The sequence below is a fragment of the Canis lupus genome, chromosome 12 (genome assembly GCF_003254725.2).
Source record: "Canis lupus dingo isolate Sandy chromosome 12, ASM325472v2, whole genome shotgun sequence".
NCBI classification, from domain to species: domain Eukaryota; kingdom Metazoa; phylum Chordata; class Mammalia; order Carnivora; family Canidae; genus Canis; species Canis lupus.
This window is the reverse complement of record NC_064254.1, coordinates 18,023,842-18,048,058: the sequence shown is the minus strand read 5'-3', so window position 1 is coordinate 18,048,058 and position 24,217 is coordinate 18,023,842.

Below are 24,217 nucleotides of genomic sequence, written 5' to 3'. Positions count from 1 at the left end.
TGAGCCTGAAGAGATTCCTCCTCACCTGACCATTCTGGTCAAGTCCTGGTACTGGACATCCAACCTCCAAAATCAATAAATAAATTTCTGTTGTTTATTAATTACCTAATCTATGGTATTTTGTAGCAGCAGCTTGAATGGACTAAGATAATGATCACAAGAAATAATGTTTTAGTGCTTTCTGTTTGCCAGGATGATGCTAACAAGCATAGTAATAACAAGGGTGAACAAATTGCATAAATAACTGTGATAATAATTTATTATTATACCATAGATGTATTAGCCATTCAAACTGTGAGAAACATCTCTAAGACGAGAATAATTCGAATGGAAGTTGGATGGTCCCCATCCCACCTAGTACAATGTCAATTAACTACTGACTAAATGATAGTGGATTTTTTTTCCTTTTTAGAAAGAGATAGGTAAATTCAGAAAGTCTCACTATGTTCTTCAAACATTTAGATTCCCTCCCTTTCAAGTTCTCTGTATTGCTGTCTCCACAGAAGTTTTATGAAGAAAACATGGTTGACTTAAGAGTTTCAAGGATAAATAAAACTAATAAAAAGAACAAAGAGAAAAACTAATTAAAATGATGTAGATATGTAGCCAAGGGTAATGTCCCTTTAAAAGAATGCCTTTCAATTAAGTTTATCAAAACTAGCTTCTCCACTTTGACATGAAGGTTTTGGTATAACACATGTCAGTCTGGCCACTCCATTACAGGAATGACTTTCAAATGTGAAGCAGATGGTAATCAAAATTGACTGGAGGCTTTTGGAAGATATATGTTATGATTAACCAGACATGGACTGCACAACTCAGAAATTAAGGAATGTCAGGGACTCTTGAAGAGGAATCTGATGATAATGTGGAGTGTTAAGATCAGGTGGCAACAGAAGCCAGTTCCAGAACAGCATGGAATGTGACAAGACGTGTGGTGGGGTGATGGAAGTTGTTACCAAAGTCATGTATGAATGGCACTTCCTGACTTCTCACATTAACCCTGTGACATATTAACATAAATCTAAAATATTATAACATCTGAATATGTACTTGTGACAGCTCCCAAGCAATCACATACAGGAAGGGCATTTGCAGCTTCTGAGTGTGTGTGCCTGTACAGTGGGAAAGCAAGATACATGAACTGCACCCACCCTCCATCTGCCTTCCAAAATGTCCTCATCGTGATTAGGATGTGAATTAATGACAGGCATCAATCACTCAATTCTTACAGAGCTTTGGCAGCAATGATTTGTTGGTAGTTTTGTATATAATTATTACTCCTTCAATGTATGTTTGGAAGAGTAAACAGGGTAAGATGCTAGGAAAATGAAAATAAGTAAAGCATCTACATTAGCTGAAGTCTTGTCTCTCATTCCTGAAATTTCAGCTAGGAACTTACAGAACAAAAGCAAATTTGGTTATTACTATCATTATTACTACACTTACTCTCCCTGAAAATAAAGGAGGATAATTCTGGCAATATGCTCTCATGGTATTATTTGAAATGTCAGAACTTTCTCAATTCTAATACCTCTATTAGTTCATTCCTTCATTTCTTTCAGTTAGATTGCTACAAAAGGGTGGCTGGGCTCCAACTTTAGGCCTCATAAATAAACAGAATAATAATCGCTATTGTTTAGTGGAGATGTACTAAGGGTCAGTACTATTTAAGTGTTATGCAGTTGCTAAATGATTTGATCCTCATGCTAATCTAATGAATTAAGTATCAATGCTTTTACTCCCATTTTACAGATAAGGGAACCAAGGCACAAAGAGGGCTGAGACCAGGTAGCTCCTGGATTCAGCTATATTTAATTTCATTTAACTGCAGAGCTGGATTTAACCAGGTCAGACTGTCTCCTAGACTGAAGTCTTTTAACTGCTATCCTTTCCTGCAATTTTATCATATTTACCATATTTTATCAGCCTGTACTTGCCCTAAGAGGAGTACAGGCTGCAAAATCCCTGAAATCAATAGTCTTTACTGTTCTGCCAACATTTACTAACCCGCAAATGGGTAAAAAGGGCATCTGCAGAACTGTGTTTGAGAATAAAGAGGGGAAGGGGCACACTGGTGTAAAGGTACAAACTGACCCAGGCGTGCTCCCAAATCATCCCCCACTGCTGTGAAGATGTGAACAAATTATTCTTCTTGTCTAGACTCCAATTGTTTTTCACCTATAAAGTCAAGGAGCTGATAAGATCATTTCTGTGGTCACCTATTAGAGTTATAGATTATATACTAGTGTATAAATAGTCATATATATGTAATTACATATACATTCACACAACCATATATTTTAAAGTAGCATTAAATATAATATCCTTAATCATTATCTAGGCCTCCAGTACCATGGGATTTCCTCAGAGATGCTACTTGGAACACTTTATGTGAAGGTATTTATACACTTTCCTTCCATTTTCTACACCAGAACCCTCTTATTTTCATTCTACTGGTCTTTGTAGATGGCAGACAGGTGTTTATTTCTTTGTTTTATCATCTGTCTCACCCAGTAGATTACATAGTCCAAGAGGATGGAGACTTGGACTGGTTTATTTACCATTTTAGACTAGATACTACACATGCAACTTGTCATATGCTTGACATAAGCAAATTATTTACCTCATTTATTTAGTAATGCCATGCAAGGAATCGTGCTATACTACTGTTTTTTTTTTTTTAAATTGGTTTATTTATTTGACCTTTTAAAGATTTTATTTATTTGTTCATGAGAAACATAAAGAGAGAGAGGCAAAGACAGAGGGTGAAGCAGGCTCCATGCAGGGAGCTCAATGTGGGACTCGATCCTGAGACTCCAGGATCACGCCCTGAGCCAAAGGCAGACACTTAACCACTGAGCCACCCAGGTGACCCATTGCTGGGTTTTTAAAGATGATAACATTACCATCCTGCTGTCAGTGAAAACTATATCACTTATAAAGAATTGTTGCACTCATTAGCTTCATAATAGCTATAACTATAGCTAAGTTATTCTTTAAACCTCAAAATTATCTGCTATTTTTTTGAAATATGTGTAAATAGCTTCATATACAAATTTTTCTTCTCTTTTTTTCCAGCCTTTGATACCATTTTGGATTTCTATGATTTTACTATTCTCTATGTGCTATATTGAAAATGATAGCCTCCATAATACTTTGAAGTTCTTCCAAAAGACACAGAATCTGTTTCTTTACTCCTTAAATCTAGAGTCTTTAATATTTGTTTTCATCAAAGAAGCTATCAGTAGTGAGATTGTGCCAGTTCAAAACCCAAACCATAAGAGGTTTCACAGCTTCTTGCTGCTATTGGAAAAAAAATGCCACCATTTGAGCAAATATGCTCACCTACTAGCTGATGAAAGACATGTGGCCTAGTCATGCTTGATGCCCCAGCCAATGGCCAGCCAACCACCACATATGTGAATGAGGCCTCTTGGGATTACAGCCAGTTCTGGACTACGTACCAACTGTCTCCAGACACATGAACTAACCCAGTCAAGATCAAAGAATTTTGATCACACCTGTAGGACTGTGCAGCAGAATTGTGAGCTAAATAAGTGATGGTTATCTTAAGCCACTGGATTTTGGAGTCGTGTGTTATGCAGCAAAAGCTAAGAGATAAATTCTAGTGTAATGATATTTTGTCATTTATCTCTATCAAAAAGGGGCAAGAACCCCACACTATTTTTAATATTTGAAACTATGCTCTGTAGATTCTTTCTTTGTCAATATCAGAGTTGATGTGAGATTAGTGGACCCTCTCCAGAAGTCAAATCTTTCTTATACTTCTAAAATACATTTTTAATATATAACATAATCCAGCTTTTTATAATTATGTGTTATAGTACGTAATTTATAATATGTATGTAATTATGTATTATGTGTATATATATTTATATTAAAAAGATAAAAATATCTTTTAAGAGTTTTTGAAAAAAAATCCCTTATAATTAAGTTTGATTTTTATGGCATCCTTTTTGTATAATTGCAACTCTTCTTTGCTTGTATTTTCTTTCTTCCAGGCTCTTTTCTATTTAGTATACTTGAGGTTATATGAAAAATGACATCTAGGTACTTGAGTTATTACCTTAATTGGTGTCAGATTCTCTGTACCCAGATTTCATCAGACTGTTTCCGTTTACATCATTCACTTCAAACTTTCATGGATAAAAGTACAGCACAAACTGAATGTTGTTCACCCTTTGGACAAAAAGCCTTAGTAAATTATTTTCTTCTAGCTTGGAAAGAATACTTTCCAGAGCATTAACTCTAGGATTCTAGTAGATAAGAAAGGGAGATAGATAGGCTTAGAGAAACAATAACTAAGATAAATAAAAATGAATGAATGAATGAATGAATGGTTCTTCAGGAATAGTTAATATTAACTCTGATGTCTTTCTTCTCCAGTGCCCGAGACTTCTAAAGTGGGCATTTGGTCTACGTTTCAGACTGACGCAGGTGCTAAGATGTACCAGTAATGCAATCTGCATTACATAACATTTTAAATGCAGGTCTCAGCAGGCTCGTAGCTTTTCAGATTCTCTGACAGATACTTAGGTTGACATTAGACTGCCTGATGAACCCAAGAAAGTGACAGGAATTCTATTAATATATGGATACAGAATTCATAAGGGAACACAGTAGGTCAGGAAGAAATTCCTAAAGGAAGAAATTTTGTCCAGGAATAGACTCAATCAGTTTGATTTGGTAAAAACTGAAGAAAGACTTTGAAAGAAGAAGTGAAAGGGTTGGATAGGAAAGACTAGCACAGACATTTTTGAGAAGTTGACTGAAGAAGGAATAAATGAAAATAAATAGAGATTCTATTTGTAAGTCTTAAGAGAAGAACATCATAAAGACAGCAGAGGGGGAGACGGATGAAGCCCAGAGGAAATGAGATCATGGGTGAGCAGCACACAGAGAAGTGAATAATTGTTGGCTGAATATGATTTGGCCAGAACTGTGTTTAGAACCTGATCGTTTTTCACTTCCTGCTAATGATATACAATATTTATTTATTTTTCCTCTCAATTTACACGTGTTTGTTTGCAATCATCATAGTGGATAACTCCCTTATATCATAAGGCTGTCATGGCATAAGGTAATAAATATAATTGAATATGGAAAATATAAACTGCTAAAGGAATTTTGTAATAGTCATGGCAAAAATAAGTGTGTATATGGATATTCTGACTCTGAAAAATCAAGAGCCAGTGCAGATCATTCTTCCACATGACTGAGGGAGAAACAAACAAGTAATGCACTGAGACACCCCCACAGTGACCACTCTGTCCAAGTGACCTATTGCCATATCCCTGAGCAGTATTCTATGCTCCCAGTGAGGAAGGCCCAGCCAGCTTGATGGGTGATGTACTTGTTTACTGGATATTATATTTTTATGTTGCTGGGTTCTGAGGTCTTCTCTCAAACCATCCATCACAAACAGACACTAGAGAGATGGATGCTTTTTTAAAAAGAATTAAAATCTGTTTATTGCTCTAGGCATCTTTTACTTTGTTGTTTTGACTCTCTCATTTTGGTGGTTCATATTTACTGATTTCTCAGTCAAGGCTGTGACTAAAAATAATGATGAACCTGGAAAAAAAAAAACACTATCCTGCTATGCCACTAGTTCCTGTTTTTGATGCTATACTTAATGACAACTTTTAATTCTAAACTCGTGGGAATGGAGGTACACTCAATGGGGCTTGGTGTTAACTCTTGTATTTATTACTGTCTTTGACATTGCTTTGAAGTTTATTGTAAGGATTACTTAGGTTTTAAAGGAAAGCATACCAGCCATAGACAGATTTAGTGAAGGCCACACAATAGGTTAGTGGAGATGCATGATCCACTCTAATTTCAACATTGTGTCTAGGCTCTAGGTTGTTAAATGGGAAGTCTATGTTCTTTTGGAGTTCGTTAGTATGCAGTCGAAAAGTGGTGACATGGCAGATTTTAGGTTGTAGTGCCCCTATTTTCTTAAGAGTTTCTCCCCAAGTCCAGAGATTCTCCACACGGAAAATCAATTCATTGTTGTCCCTATAGTTTAATGGTGAGCGCTATGAAACAACCAATAATAATCTAAAAATTGAATACAGGCATAATCGTATCTGGATGCACAAGCAATTTAAATATACATATATATGATGTTATTTACAGAAAGTAGAAAAACTATCATTGTATTCTTTATACGGTACAGAACCAGGCATATATACCACTTCTGGTAATCTTCATGCCTTTGAATATTACTGTGTCTGTTTTTCTGCAAGTTTTATGTATGCTTCAAATCACTTATCCTTTCCAATACTCTTCCACTATTTTTATACCATATGTTTCCAATTAATCTGTACTGTCATAGGTAATATTTTTCCTTCAAAATATATACAGACTACGTCAGGTTCTACATATAAGTAAGATCATGTAGAATTTGTTTTTCTGTATGTGGCTTCATAGAACCATAAAATAGAACAGTAGGTACCAGGTACTGAGGGGTGAGGAAAAAGGGAGATATTGATCAAGGGGTACAAACTTTTAGTTATAAGGGGAATAAGTTTGGGGATCTAAACACAGCATGCTGATTATCATTAATAATACTGTAAATACTGTGTATTTAAAATTTGCTAAGAGAATAAATCTTAAGTGTTCTCAGCACACACACACACACACACACACACACACACACACACACAATGGTAATTCTGTAAGATGTATTAATTAGATTGCGGCAATCCTTCCGCAAGGTATACATATATTAGATAATCACAGCCTAAATATATATACATTTTGTCAATCATTCCTCATTAAGCAAGAAAATTATTTTAAGATCTAAAATAAATCCAGAATTTCATTTCTTAAAGGAAAACTGAACACTTCCATATCTCTGTAGTCTTATTATCTGTCCCCCTTGTGCTCTGTACATCTATGGTTTCTACAAACCCTTCATCTATTTAAATGTGTTATACATGTTTTATGCATGGCAGACTAGCAAAATTGCACATTAAGTGTTCTATGCCTTTTCTGTGCTCCTTTCCAATACCTCCCTTCCCTCTCTATTCCCTCTCCTTTCTTCTAGGTTTTTCAAAATAGTAAAGAAACTATTCAATTCAGCAAATCTTATTAAAGGCCATGTGTTCAAATAAATCACAAACACTTCAAGATCAATTAATTTAATTCATTGCTTCCCAGAGGACATAAACTCTACAACAGTGAAATGACTCTGTAATCCAGAATCTCACATTTAAAAACAGACCCAGCCACCTCTGTTCAGACACTCTTCTTAACATTACAGGACTATGTCATTTCTAAGCATTTTGCATGCCATTCCCAGGGCTTCCAGTGTTTACTCATGCTAGTTTCCCTTCCAGATGCCCTTACCTCTAATGCTTACTTGTCAAAGCCCAATAAAATTTGATTTACTAAAGCATACAACCAGCCCATGGACCATAGCTTGCTAAGTTGTTGGTTTTTTAAAAAATATTTCATTAGTGCATTTTTTATCTAGATTGTTAAATCATTTAGCACTACCTTAAATTTTGTTTTCAAGGATAGTTAATCATTCCCCTCCAGGCCCAGGTCTCTTAATTATTCTTCAAGATCACCTATTTTAAAGCTTATTTCACATCTCAGAATTCACTTTGTTTTCTCTTTAAAATCTCAGGCATCTGGTCAGACTTTTAAATCCTGTTTACCACATTGCAAATGATTATATGATTATTTATCTACATTCCTGGCTATACACAAAGAAAAACAATTTTTATATATTGTTGTATCCTAAAACATAGCACAGTTTTAGACCACAGTTTGAGCTTACTATATTAGCTGAACGAATAGATGAATGACCAAATCAAAGTGGAAGAAACAGAGTGTTTTTCCTACCGCCCTTAACATACAGTTGTAGTAACTCCTCAATTTGCTTTTCAGTGAAGTTATTCTCAGAACCTTTCATCCACAAATTAAAGATATTTTAAGCAATTTTAGGGTAAGAATCATTTATTTTATGATTTGTTTTGCTTTTTACACAACATAGACCAAAGAAATTTTGGGGTTTGGACTAGGCATAAAGTTGTGAAACAATGACACTTAATGGGGCCAAAGTTGGCCATTTTGAATTCCAATTATTTGAGGAAATTTGGTGGTGAGAGTAAGGGGTCCTTAGATTACAAGACTCATATTCATCTTTATCTCTCTAGCACCTAAGACATGGTATATGTACAACCAAATTTTGATAACTAAATAAATGCATGATAGATACCCACAAGAACTACAAATGAGAAATTAAATTTCTGAATAAATAGGAGTTCTCATAGATATTGCTTATCCAGAAGGTATCTTTTTCTTATTTTTGTTGTTGTTTGCTTCACAGATAAATATAAAAATGATCTAAAACTTCTTGTTACTATATATGTAAAATAGTCATTTCAATAAAGATAATTTTTCCTTTTAAATCTAAGGGAATTTAAATCCTTCTGTTGCTACATTTAAAAAATAGTCAAAAGACAAACTGACTTTCATATTTAAAAGGAAATCATAGACTACTATAATTCCAGCATTTCATTTCCTTAAATGATGTGTGCAGATTCCTTGAGAACACAGCTGATACAAGGCATGAATCTATATCACAAAGATGTTCAGAGGATAGCATATAGTCCTTTCCCATAAGCGTGTCATTGAAACCCTAAGAAACATGAGAGTCCAAAGTGTTGGTGTGTAACTTCATTATGGTTGCTAACTATCATATATAGCTTCAGACACAGTTTTAAGAATGTATTTATATATGTTAATGCTTAATATCAGATACCTTGCCTAGAAAGTGTTGTTAAAAGTGGATTTTATCATTATTTGTGATTGAAAAGCCCATAAATGTATTAAAGTTCTAAGGCAAGAGACTACCCTTCAGGTAATAGTAAGCAGTGTCTGAAATGAGGGAATCCAACATTACTTTAATTTGTATCATGGCCACATTGGGCAGACCAGTCTACTGTATTTAATGATCTTTTAAAGAGAAATTGCCTTATGTAGTGTACTATTTTCTATTTATTTTTTTTCATAGCTGTGCTATTTAATTTTTTTCTACTCTCTTGCTTTTAAATACTTTCTCCCATCAATAGGCTAATGATTAATTGAGCTATTTGGTGTAGATGTATGGTCCAGGATAATAGATATTTGACAAAATCCTGTATACGATAGCATTTTTTGGGGTGGTGTCTATCTTCCTAAAGATTAGCCCCTTAATTATAGCCCTTAACTTGTCTCTAAATAAGTGTTTTAGCTTAATTTCTAGAAGTTTGACTTTTTTTAATGTTTTCACATTGTAACTTTTTTGAGAAAATCTTGAAGAAAGAGTAGCTCATTTAGAAAATCAGGATGAAATGAACAACCTTTTGCTATGCACATGTATAAGGTTCAATCTCACCAACATGATGTTGGTTGAAAGATACTGAACATCCAAATTTATAAACTATCATATTTTTCTGGTATAAAATCCGAAATCTACAGAATGAATCTATGGAAATTGATAACAAATAATGGTTACCTTTTTTAAAGGAAGGATAGGTAATGGCTGGAATCCTGGCAATTTCCTATTTTTGGTCTGGGTGCTAGTTCCATGGGTCCATTCATCATGGTGTACACTTGGATTTTTGAGCTTGTCTATATTTACTAATCCAAAAAAGATGAACAACAAAAACACCACCTACATATTCGATTCTAGTGAATAGACTGTAAAATAAAATTGCTCTTTCAAATACCTCCTACATGCATATCTTCCTTTGAGCTTTCTACCTTTCCTATTTTACTGTATTTAGACAAGGGCAAGCTCATCTCCTCTTTCTCACATGAGACAATTGTTTCTTATAGCAAATTTGTGTTAATACTATCACAAATATATGGGTGTGAATGCCTTCCTCCCAATAATTCTCTCTCACTTCTCTCTCTCTCTCTCTCTTTCTATCCTTGCCTCCTTGACTAACACACAAACTGAACATAACATTATAACTTTGGATATTCAAATTTTATAGACTTTAAAGAAAATGATATTCTTAATGCCTCTTATTAATTTTTAGACATTACGTACATATCATGAAATACTTGACACATCATTTCTGAAGAATTAAAATTCATACCTAATTTCAGGATAATATTTTTGCAGATACAATAAAATAATTTTATGTCAAGCCGAGATATCCTTTCTAAACTCTCAGTAAAGCCCAGAGGGGCAAAGGTGAGCACATTGTTAAAAGTATGGTAGCAGGAAGGGAAACGGGGAAAGGGTAGAAGGCAGGTTTAGAATTGACAGAACATTTTGTGCCTCCAAAATTATTCTAATGCCATTCAGTTTTAATTCAGGGTGAAGATTTAGGTCAGTTGCTCAGTAATCCAATCTGGCTTTCTCTTTTAGGCTACTATTATTAACTCCTTTATTCAGATGTTATTCAAATGAGTTTCTCTATTAAAAAAAGCAAACTGATGCAGGCAAAACATATTGTTAGTAAATCTTCCCCAGTTTGGCAACACATTAATGATAGATCTGGTATTCTCAGTGTCAAAAGCTCTATCGGCATCTGTTACAACAGAATCAAGATAAAATGAGCTAAATGAAAACAAATGGAGACAGGGAGGGGAAAGTGCTATAAAATATCTGAAATGCTATACAGATTCTTTGTCCCTAAAGACTCTCTCACTTTTCATCAAATTGTTTGAGTTTGGTACCAAATCATGAGTAACTTTCCCGCTAACTTTTCCCAAATGGGTAAACATATAGTGGTTTGGAAAAATTGGGGGCAGACAAGTGCTGTCAATATGAAGTATCAAAAAAAGTGTCTTTGATGGACTTCTATTTCTTCTGTGACTATCCTGCCTCCATTTGCACCCTTTCCACTAGGCATGTGTTATCCTCTTCTATACCTAGATATCCAAAAGGTCAAGTGCAGTGCCTGACCCAGGCATTAAACAGAACTCTACTTTTACTTCTCCCTATAAAAATTCATCTTTCCTAATTCCCATTCTGGAATAACCTCATTTGATAAACTATTGCACTTGTCAGACAATCTGACCTGACTAAAGTAATTCTTCATTAACAACTCATCTCACTAAGGTAATTAATAGTCATGTAGATTAGTCATGGACTCTGGAGTTAAGGTTCATAGATAGCCACTGGTTGTGGGGCCTCCTGCAAGTTTCTCGACCTCTCTTTCTTCAGTTTTCTCATTGGTAGAATGAATGATAAAAATAGTCCCCATCTAAGGGTCATGTAAGGAATTGAATGAATTAAAATACGCAAATTGTTTGTGATGGTATCTAGGACATAGTAAACACTGTTTGGTCATTAACTGAGTATTATTTATTAGCATCCCAGGGAAATTTGCTTTCCAATAGGAATTCTTCAAGATGCCAGCAATCTAAATTAAAAGAAAGACTTTCTAATTGAGGAAACAGCAGACAGTTTATGAGGCACTTAGAAAAAAATGTGGACAAATATTTTAAGAACTCTCAAAATATGATCTCTCCCTAATGTATGGGGTACTGATAATTGAGGCCCAGTGAGATTAAATGTCCTGGCAAAGGACACAGTAAAGAGTGGTGCTAGAGTGGTGGAGACTCAAGGTACAGCACGAGGGACCTGGAACACAGAACTTCTAATGAGAGGACACAGCCCAAAAACCTTTAGCTAGCCAAACATCTCTCTTCTCAGATTCTCAAATCTGCCTATCTTTCTGGGTCTGTCTTCAGCCTCTGGGTGATATATTCAGATGCCTCCAAGACACCTCTGTTTCTAGATTCCAGTGGAAAATCACATAACCTCTGACCAAAGTGATCCTCTCTCCTGAATGTCCTGCCCTGACACCCACTCAGTTATCCAAGCCAAAATACTGGCAACACCCGAATTTGTTTCTCTCCACCTTTATTTTTCTTTAACTCCAGATCCATGCCTTAATTCAGAATATCATTTTCTCTTACTTAAATGACAGCATTCCACATGACTGATTTTCCACTCAATATCATCCCCAAGACCCATTCTTACAATGTCGTCAGAATTATCTCTAGAAAGTGCAAATGATCATGCTAATTCCATTCTTGAAATTCTTCTGTGGTTTCAAAACATAGATCCCAGGTTTCTGCATGATTTTGCACAAGTCCTAACTCTTCAGTATCCACTCCCCTTGCATTTCCTGATGCAGTCACCCTGAAATACTTGCTGCTCTCTGGAGAACATACTGCAATCACTCTGCTCTATGGATTCACTTATGCTGTTCCTTCTGCCTAGGATAGTTCTTCCCTCAGGTAGGATTCCTATATATTTGAGGCCTAGATCAGTAATTCAGGAAAATTGTCCATGTTTTGTATATAATTTGGTCATATATATGTATGTATTCATTTATAGTACACCTTACAGTTTGTATTCTTTTACTATTTTCAATATTAAATTCAAATTAAAACTTCAAATAGGACTACAGAATTACAGAATTACAGTAACTCAAGTCCTGTTTCTTCATATTTACAATTATGGTACTAACATTGTTTTTTTCAAATCTGTTGTTTGTACAGAGGAATATTTTGTGCCACTCGAGCTGGAGACAGTGACTGTGTTTGAAAATGAGCACAGATGATTCTGTGTGTTATTAACTTACTTTTAAAATGAAAACATGTAGCTAAATTGGAACGTGTTGAGGACTGGGTGTATAACTGGGATTTCTCCAAAATAATTTTCATATAAAGTGTTTAAGAAAGGAAAAGTTTAGTAATTAGATTTTTTAACTGAATGAAATCTGCAGTAATAGTTTAGGAAGTAGACCAACAAAAGACTTTTTGGGTAGGATTATTTTATCACTGACATTGTTTAGAATCATTAGTATATGGTGATAATAACAGGGAAGTTGACTTTTGTTCATTATTGTTTTTAAACAATCTACAGTAGATGCAACTCTTTATTGTCTGTACCTATTGCAAACTATCCTGACTGCCATGCACTTGGCACTCTACTGTTTTCTATTCCCATTTAATATCTGTCTTCCTTCCAGCTTTATCTCTTGCTTAACTTGTAGCTTATTTCTACTATAGCTAATTCCTACTAATCCTTCACATCATTACCACTACTTATGGGATTTTTGTAGGTTAGACTCCTTGAATTATACTAAATTAAATGCCTAATGTTATAAACTCCCAGTGTCCCAGTTTATGCTATATTTATGTTACAGATCATCTTGCTCCTTTTTTTTTTTAAAGTAAACTCTACCCCCAATGTGGGGATTGAATTCACAACCCCAACATCAGGAGTCCCATGCTCTACTGACTGAGCCAGCTGAGATGGGGATATTGGTCCTTTTTTAGTGATCAATTTGCTAATGTAAATTTTTCACTGCACTGTAAGTTCTATGAAGGCAGGGACTACATATTGATTCTGGAATAGTTAATTACTAAATAGTCATTAAGTAAATGAATTTCCTCTATCCTCTTCTGTCAAAAAATAGCCCAAATCCTAACAACTATGGACTGATTGCTAGTTTTACTCCAACATAGTATCGGGATCTATTAAAGTCTGTATTTCAGAAAAGCCCACCAAAGTCATGTTTTTCCCACCTTTGGCGACTGGGTCAACTGACATGAGGATGGATGATCATGAGTAAAGACTAATCAATAGCTTTGTGTCTGTGCCTGAGGCCCAGCCCAGTATGCTGCAGAGAGAACATGGGATTGGAGGTCAGGGACCCATGCTACCAAAAAGCATTTGATTGTATTTCTATTCAGTCGGTAACATGTTCCCTCCCCTTATCAATTGTTGAAAACTAGTTCACACTAAAAGCTTTAGATAAACTCTCTTCTCCTTCAGAAAACATTTTCAGACTTCGTCTCAACGCTTCTTGTCCCTCTTGAGTATCCTTAAAATATCCTTTGCCTGCTTTCTATGAAAGTGCTTTTCATATTTTATTAGAATCTTTAGATTTTTTCAGTTTCTACCACCAAATCATAATCCCTTTAGGAACATGGATTTGTTTTAATTTATGCTTAAATTCCAATGATCAAATTTAGCACCTATCCATAACATATATTGGATCTATGCCTGTTGAATTTTAAATAGCAGAATTGAAGACCATCCACTCATAGTGTTAATTGAAGTGAACCACAAAGGTGAACCCAAGTGGGCAGGGTTCATCATCATCAGATTTTTCTCTCTCCCTCATCAAGGCATGCCCCTGGAATAGTTTTCTTTTCTATTTTATTAAATTATTTTTAAATTTTATTTCAATTCAATTAATTAACATATAATGTATTACTAATTTCAGAGGTAGATGTCAGTGATTCATTAGTCTTATAGAATATCCAGTGTTCATTACATCACGTGTCTTCCTTGATGGACATGGAATAGTTTCCTTAAGGCAACACTTCTTTCAGTGTTTCTTCTTTTGTTTGCATAATTGTCCTCCTCCATGTAACCCTATCTCATAGTAGGTAACTAGGTAGAACTTGGTTTCTGAGGACTTGAGTCCTAGTGAGATAATCCTTGTCAAGGAGACAAAAAACCTTCCAGAAGAAATTTACCATTTTCTAGATAATATCCCTATTTATTGTGCCCCCTGCCTGCATCTATGATCCATGTTCTTGACTCAGAGAAAACAATATATCTCCAGTTCTCTAGCATGTCCTAGAGAATGACAACCTCCGTAAACTATAGCCTCTCTTCTTTTCTTTCTAACAAAACAGTCTCACATAGAGTTCACTTTGAAGTTTTGACCTCAGAATTTACTCATTGGATATAAAGATCGGTAGAAAAAGTTCACATTCCTTCAGAAATTTATGGAAAATCGTTCTCCCCCCGCCCAAGCCATAAGATACTTTCAGAAAACTTAACATACCTTTGGAGCTCAATTTCATACGAGATCCTTTCTGTTCTCTGAGTGTAAGAAGGCCCGGAAAGTTGAGATACCATTGAGAAGAGACAGATTGTTTGTTTTCTATACATTTTGGCCTTTATGCTATGTGGGTCTACATTTTCCATCCCCTGGCAAAGAAAAACACATACTTTCTCACTGACTGGCTATCATGGATAGGATTCTATGTTTGCTAAGGGCACATCCTAATGAGGAGGGTTTCTTAGATGTTTTATTATCCAATATGCAAACTCTAGGAAAGCTCAGGTAGAGAACATTTATCATTTTAGCTAAGGATGAGAATCTAAGATGTGTGAAAAATAGTGGTTAATGCTTAACATCTATTGCACATTCCAATTACTACACTACTGGACATACTTTATAGGAATTCCTCTCATAATGTAAATAAGGAAGTTGAGGCACATAAATGTTCAGAAACTTTCCAAAATTCATATAGCAAGTGAATGACAGAAACCAGATTGAAATTCACTTAACTCAAACAACAACTTCTTGGTGAAGATGTAGAGAAAGAGGAACCCTCTTACGCTGTTGGTGGGAATACAAGCTGGTATAACCACTCTGGAAAACAGAGTATGACAATTCCTCAAGAAGTTAAAAATAGAGCTACCCTACAGCCCAGCAATTGCACTACTGGATATTTACCCCAAAGATACATATGTAGGGAAATGAAGGGGCACCTGCACCTCAATGTTCAAAGCAGCAATGTCCACAATAGCCAAACTGTGGAAGAAGGAGAGATTTCCTTCAACAGATTAATGGATAAAGAAGATGTGGTATATTTATAATGGAATGTTACTCAGCCATCAGAAAGAATGAATATCTACCATTTGCAATAATGTGGATGGAACTAGAGGGTATTATGCAAGGTGAAATAAGTCAATTGGAGAAAGAGAATTATCATATGGTTTCATTCATATGTGAAACATAAGAAATAGTGCAAAGGACCAAAAGGGGGATCCCTGGGTGGCGCAGCGGTTTGGCGCCTGCCTTTGGCCCAGGGTGCGATCCTGGAGACCCGGGATCGAATCCCACATCAGGCTCCCGGTGCATGGAGCCTGCTTCTCCCTCTGCCTATGTCTCTGCCCCCCCCCCTCTCTCTGTGTGTGTGACTATCATAAATAAATAAAAATTAAAAAAAAAAGATTTAAAAAAAAAAGGACCAAAAGGGAAGAGAAAATTGAATGCAGAAAAGTCAGAGAGGAAGACAAACCATGAGACTCTTAACTCTGGGAAACAAACTGAGGGTTGCTGAAGGGGAGGGGGATGAGGAGAATGTAGTAACTGGGTGATGGGCGTTAAGGAGGGCACCTGATGTGATGAACACTGGGTGTTATACTAGAGTCCAACTTTTCTACAGGTTGAATATAAATTTTGAAATAGGAAAGACCATAACCTTGCTTCTGTATCCCCATGCAGCTCTCAGGCCAGGACTTCAAGATTATTAATTACATTTTCATATCATGAGTGAAAGAATTAATCACAAGGGTGTTGAAGGTAACATCTGCCACATATTCTAAACCTTACACTTAAGGTTTAAGCAAGTAACACTTAACTTTGTTTTTTTCAATTTAAGGTTGACTTAAGCTCATTGAAACAAAGTATGTAAAGAAAGATGCTTTAAAAAAGATATTCTTCCTTGATGACAATTTTGGAAAGAATATTGTGCTCAGAATGGGATGGCAGAAAGAACAACATAACAATAGCTAACATTTTTCTAATATTTAATACAAACTAGAATTGTCATGGATTATCCTATATCATTATTACAATAACCCTAAGATTGCAGTTGCTACAATTATCCCTGATTTCATAGGTGGGAAGTTGGGTCTCAGAGATACTAGGTAACTTGCTAGTTTACAAAACTGGCAAGTAATAGAGCCAGGATGGAACCTAAGCAGTCTGTTGTCATAGCCTATTTTTTCCATTAATTGCCATCATAGAACACTGAGAAATGCCCTCCCTCTTTTCTATTGAAGTATATAAAGACCTCAGATTCATCTTCTATCCCCTATAAACTATGCAGAATAAACACCTACATATCTATCTCATCAAGATAGGATTCTGGCCTTCCCTTGGCACTTCGTGTGCATATTCTCTGTCGATCACTAGAAGGCAACCGTCATGTTTTCAGGGAGGATTAATTCCAGCTAGACATGCTAACTCTAAAATAGTCAGGCAACCCCTTGCAGTTTTGAAAGGAAAATGTAAAACCAATTTAATTAGCTATGAGTTCAACAAATATTTTTATGTGCCACGTTAGGAGACAAAGAAGCACTCTACTCCAGGAGTTTATGACATATTTGGAGAGATCCATGTAGGTCTAATAAATCCAAATAAATAGCATGGACGGTAAGCCTTATAAGAAAATATTATGGCCAAGAAATATCAATGCATGATTATAGAGTGCTTTTAAAATTTCACAGTCTGCTTCTACTCACTTGACTCTCACACTCTTCCATGGGAAGTATAATCATCTCCATCTCACAGATGAGAGACTCGGTACTTGGAGGTGAAGTGACTTGTCCCAGCCACTGGTGTGCTATTGTGTGGTGGGATTTTCACATGCTTTTTCAAATCTCTTTCCAAACCATTGTTTTTCTGACTCTCACAGGATGTTAATGTACAACTGATAGAAATTGACCATTTTCATTACCTTGGTGTGGTTGGTGATTGAGCTTTCCTCTACTTTTTCCATCTGTCTAGATATTCTTGGTATATTTTTATTGTTACTTGCAGAATTAAAGCCTAAGATGGCTGAATGGATCAAACACTTGTGTATATGTTTTTAAATTTCATTAAAAAACCCCAACAACTCAGTTCTATGCCTTAGATCTTGTTTGCCAAGTTTCAACAAGGAGAGAATTTTTATGGTCAAATTATAAAACCCTGAAAATAAGACTTTATAATGGAAATGCTGATACAACCGTAACTATAGTATTGCAATTGCATCACTAGAAGAAAATTGGTTTAGATAATATACCCTTCTGGAATGAATGCCATTCTAAATGATTGTGCATCTCCATAAATCTAAGCTAACTTAGTAATTCAAAATTACTAAGATTTAAGTTTAGTACCAATAAGCAATAAACTTATGGCTACTGCTATAATAACTGTTGGTCGCTACACCCTTATTTCACAGCAGGTGGTCTGCTCCATGCTGGTTGCAGGCTGAATGAAAGCAGGCAACATTTTGAAACTAATTCCTGAAGTTGATGGGAGACTCCAGAGCCATTTCAACTGGTGAAATAGTGTTGTGTTTGTGCAATTTTTTTTTCTTTTTAAATTAAATGCTCTGAGACACTTGACCTTTCTGACAAATGAAGGGCAAACACAGCTTTACTCTCATTTCATGTCAATTATAAGTCTCTAGATATTGAAAATTGTCTTGAGCAGATTGTTTTTAGTTCACAACCCATTATTTCCCTATTAAAAAGGAAATATAGGGGCACCTGGGTGGCTCAGTGGTTGAGCACCCGCCTTTGGTTCAGGTGGTGATCCTGGGGTCTTGCGATTGAGTCCTGTGAGGAACTTGCTTCTTCCTCTGCCTATGTCTCTGCCTCTCTCTGTGTCTCATGAATAAATAAAATCTTTTAAAAAAAAAGGGAAAAGTAGCTTACTTGTCATTAAGTGGATTTCTTTAAGTCAAAAAAAACTTAAAAAGGATTTTATTTAGTCCATCCATGTTTGACTCTGGACAGGCAATCCAAGCTATCTTGCTCCTTTAGTCCTAATTTCCTCATTAAACCATCACATACTTTGGTAAAATATATGTTCAGATCTAAAAACTTAAAATGTCCACTTTTAAATGGTGAGGTAGACATCTGGAAAATTCTGTTCTGGTTTTATAAACATAGGCAATAAGAAATAGTTCCATGCAAACAGTAATGGGATTCAGTCCTTCTGGTTTTAAAATCTAAGGGTTTTTTGAATTTTGCTGAAGTGTTGTTTTGAATTATTATACAGGTTAAGAAATCTTTGTTAACAGGGTGTCTTTGTGGCTCAGTCATTAAGCATCTAACTCTTGGTTTCGGTTCAGGTCATTCTTTCAGGGTCTTTAGATGGTGCCTCTTTGGGCTCCTCACTCAGGGGGGACGTCTGCTTGAGAGTCTCACCCTCTGTCTTCCTTCTGCTGGTACATGCTCTCTCTCTCTCTCTCAAATAAATAAATCTTAAACAAAAAAAAACTTTGTTAATAGCAATTTAGGTGACTTAGAGTTTGGCTTAACTTTGTATAATTTGAAGCTCAAAGTTCTACTGTTTGATTTTTTTTTTAAATACTTCTTTGCATAGAACAGAACCTTAAACAGAAGAATCACTTATTTTTTTTCTCTTTTCCTTACTTTGAAGAAAATGGGGGTACACTTAAAGGAGAAAGTGACATTAAAGATAAAAGAGAGGTCAATGGTGTAGTCAAAATCTGATGGCAATTATTGAAAATAGTAAAGAACATAGGTTAAAGCACTAAATGAATAATAATATTGAATATGAAATGACAAGAAATGATTTAAGCATCATGGGTTCCCACGAAACAGTAACTATACTGTGAAATAGTTTCATGGAAACCTCAGTTGAAAATGATGTTTTCTTTCAATAGGGTTTTTCACTTCAAATACAAACCATTATATATTTAAATCATCTAATATTTGAAAATAAAAATATCAAATAAATTACATAATGCCTATATTCTTGGACAGGAAAGCATATTTTATTTTTTGACATTTGTTATCAGTGCTTTGACTACAATAATCATAGTGGGTTTCAATATGTGGAACCTTATAGACTTTTGGACTACATGTGATTACAAAACACTTTTCAGAAAAGCTTCCATACTGCTAAGCTTTGATGATTCATTGACTTGCATGCTATTTTCTTATGAAGTCATATATTTACTCACATTGCCCTGAGATGTACAAAAAGGATATATTTTCTTTATGTTATACATAATAAATCTTAGGAGTACCATTTTCTTGGGTAACGGGGCACTCCATTCCCCATCAATCCATTTAGGGAACTCAGCCTCAGACAATAATGTAGAATAACACTTTAAGGAAATTCTTAATCTTTCAAAGTACCACTGACTTCCCCTGCTTGACACTAAGACTACATCTGAATATATGGAGGAAGGCGGGTTCATGTGACCATATGATGGCAAAAGAATGGTGTTGGGATTCACATATCTATCCTCTAGTCTCCTTAGTCACGACCTGTGCCCACCTGGTCTGTTTGCAAAATCCAGGATTTTGCATCTTTATTTTACCACTGTTGAACTTTTGATTTATTCTTTCCCAACTCAGTTGGGCCCAGTGGCCCTCCCCAGTTATTAGGACCAACCCTGGTTCTCATTGGCATTATAACCTTCTGATACACAACTGTTATTCCCATTTAATTTCAGGATCTACCGATCTTTGAATTCAGATCAATTTGCTACTGCAAGTGCCACATTTTCTGGCAACATCACAGCTAGACTCTTAGCTACCTTTTGTGGGTCCCTCTCCACATTCCCAAGTGCATGTGGAAAATTCTGAGTCTCAACCCAGCTGAGATTGGCATGGCAGTTGGAGATAGTTGGAGAAAGTTATACCAAGTGCCTCCTTTGCCTAACTAGCATAAGTAGACAGTTTTTTGTTTTGTTTTTGTTTTGTTGTGATTATGGTTGCTCCCAAGGTGGCACAAAAATACCCTTAGTGGAATCTCTTCCTTAAGCATTAAAGTGGGGTTAAAACCATTTCATTAATCCATCTTGTTCATGTTCTCTCTGCCCATGTCAGAAGCTCTGAAGGGAAGTTTGGGCTACAAGCATCTCTCTCCCAACTGTCCTTCTTTTGTTTAACTTATTTCCACATTTTTCTGAAACTGGAGGGAATTAGCTTGCTTGGATGGGATACATCTGTATATTATTCTCCTTCTTCCCTAGGTGAAAGATGACTGTACCAATTCCCTGGTGTTATAATGATACATTGATTGCAAGGAAGGAGAATATGACTTCCTGTTAAGGGAAGAGAATAAAAGGTATTTCCTTTCCATATTTATTTTCAGACTCTCACCTATAACTTCTTGCAGTATCAAAGCGCCTACTGCTTCTATTTCTTTGGTCCACATAGATATGAACATAGTAGTTGTTAAAATATTGAAATTATTTTATACTTGTTGGTGAACGGCCACTGTCCTAGTTCTTACTGTATCCCAGCCTGCTATCCTGGGACATCTAGAGTTTCCCAGGAATTAGTGGCAAAGGCTCAATGCCTGGTCCAACATCATGGTTGACATCCTTTCTAACTGTTCATTGCCTTTGCCATACATGTAGTAAAATATGGGGAATATCAGCCTTGAAAGTTCTCATATGCAATTGTTCCTCTGCTTAAGATCTACTGTGAGCTTAAGTGTCAATCACTTTCAACCTATAAGTTCACTAGAATCCATTTGTCCCACATTGATCTGATTAAATTCAATCTGAACTCTTCATCCATGGTCTGGTGACAGTAAGAACTCTTCTCATGATATATGAGGTTTTCCACAATTGGCATCTCATGCTCTGTACTCCCTCATCTGCACCTCTGCATTTAATTGAGCTTTAAAATGAACTCCCTTCTCTGGTTACTTCAAAATCTCCACTTGCATTTAAATGGTATTGCAAATTTAGTGAAAATTTAGGAGTCTTGGGGAAGATTCACACTGTGGAATGCACAGCCTGCTACCCAGTATATGGGCTCTTTATAACTCAGCTCCCTGGAACAATAAATTCTTTCTGCTTGTGCATATACCTCTAGCCTTATTCCTGCTTAGAGAACCAGTTTCCACTTGAAGTAGACATTTCAAAGAGGACACTCAATTAAGCAGGGTGTTTTTTTCTAGTGAGTTTTATACTGGCTGTTAATATAAAATAATGTATCTATATTCCTATACAAATGCATTAAAATTGTGTTCAAGTCATGTATATTAGACTTCTATAATTTATCTTTATTTTTGGATGTAGCTGGAATTAATTCATTTTCATTATTAATTAATGATTTTAAATGTTTCACAACTTCTTCATTCTCCTCCATGAAGTTTATTTCCAATGTTATGCTACTACAAATGATACTATTATGATTATTCTTATAGCATCTCTTGTAAGATGACTTTCATTTTCATATATCACATCCAGACATGAGAGAAAAGACTACATTGGACTAGAAGATCCTGCTCTAGATGGAGGCTTTGTTGGAATGAATTTTGAGCTGTGTCCTTTGGAGAGGGAGGGAATTTGTTCTACATGTGGACATGTATATTATATTATATGTATATATATTACACGAATATTAGGTGGCCAAAAAGTCAGTTGTGCCTCAGACTAGCTAGCTGTTCTGAAATTCATTTTCTCTCCCTTCTGAGACCATAACTTTACTCCATTTTCCAGCCTATCTTAGAATCTAATGGCAATTGACTGGGTTCTGGTAAAGAGAAGTAATATGTACCATTTTTAGGACTGGTCCATAAAATACTCCCATGGGAGATTCACTTTCTCTTCTTCTTTCCTTAGTCACTTTAAAATACACATATTGGGGATACCTGGTGGTTCAGCAGTTGAGGGTCTGCCTTTGGCTCAGGGCATGAGTGATCCTGGGGTCTGGGATCGAGTCCCACCTGGGGCTCCTTGTGGGGAGCCTGCTTTTTCCTCTGCCTGTGTCTCTCCCCTGCCCCCCTCTCTCTCATGAATGAATAAATAAAACTCTTTCTCTCTCATGAATGAATAAATAAAATCTTAAAAATAAAATAAAATAACCCACATAATGAAAGTGCCAGAATCCTAAAATGGAACAAGATCTGGATCCCTAGATCCAAGAGGGAGGGCCCCGCGAGGAGCCAGGCTAAGGCCAGGGCGAGCGCCCCCAGGACAGGAGAGCCCCGTCCCGGAGAAGCAGGAGCTGCACCGACCTTCCCGGGCGGAAAGGGCTCGCAGGGAGTTGGAGCAGGACCCAGGAGGGCGGGGATGCCCTCGGGCTCCCGGGGACAGTAACAGACACCTGCGCCCCGGGAGAGTGCGCCGAGCTCCCTAAGGGCTGCAGCGCGCACGGCGGGACCCGGAGCAGCTCGGGGGGGGCTCGGGGGCGGCTCCGCGGAGGGGGCTGCGGGGCGGGAGCACGAATCCAACAGCGCAGGCCCCGGAGCACAGGGGCCGGGACACAGCCCAGGATCTGGCCATCCCCCGGACAGGCAGAGGCCGGGAGGGCCCAGGACAGCGAGGACGCTCCTGCCCCAGCTGAGCAGATCAGCGGCCCGCCCCGGAGCCTCCAGGCCCTGCAGACGGAGAGCTCTGGAGCTACTGCGGGAGCTGACTCCAGGGCTCCAGAGCTGGCCCCGCCACTGCGGTTGTTCCTCCTGGGGCCTCACGGGGTAAACAACCCCCACTGAGCCCTGCACCAGGCAGGGGCAGAGCAGCTCCCCCAAGTGCTAACACCTGAAAATCAGCACAACAGGCCCCTCCCCCAGAAGACCAGCTAGACGGACAGGTTCCAGGGGAAGTCAAGGGACTTAAAGTACACAGAAACAGAAGATACTCCTCCGTGGTTTTTTTTATTTGTTTGTTTGTTTGATTGATTGATTTCTGATTGCTTCCCCCACCCCTTTTTTTCCCTTTCTTTCTTTTTCTTTCTCTTTTTCTTCTCTTTTTTCCTTTTTTTCTTCCTTTTTTCTTTTTCTCTTTCCTTCTTTCTCTCTTCTCTTGCTCCTTTTCCTAATACAACTTGTTTTTGGCCACTCTCCACTGAGCAAAATGACTAGAAGGAAAACCTCACCTCAAAAGAAAGAATCAGAAACAGTCCTCTCTCCCACAGAGTTACAAAATCTGGATTACAATTCAATGTCAGAAAGCCAATTCAGAAGCACTATTATACAGCTACTGGTGGCTCTAGAAAAAAGCATAAAGGACTCAAGAGACTTCATGACTGCAGAATTTAGAGCTAATCAGGCAGAAATTAAAAATCAATTGAATGAGATGCAATCCAAACTAGAAGTCCTAACGACGAGGGTTAACGAGGTGGAAGAACGAGTGAGTGACATAGAAGACAAGTTGATAGCAAAGAGGGAAACTGAGGAAAAAAGAGACAGACAATTAAAAGACCATGAAGACACATTAAGGGAAATAAAAGACAGCCTGAGAAAGAAAAATCTACGTTTAATTGGGGTTCCCGAGGGCGCCGAAAGGCACAGAGGGCCAGAATATGTATTTGAACAAATCATAGCTGAAAACTTCCCTAATCTGGGAAGGGAAACAGGCATTCAGATCCAGGAAATAGAGAGATCCCCCTTAAAATCAATAAAAACCCTTCAACACATCGACATTTATT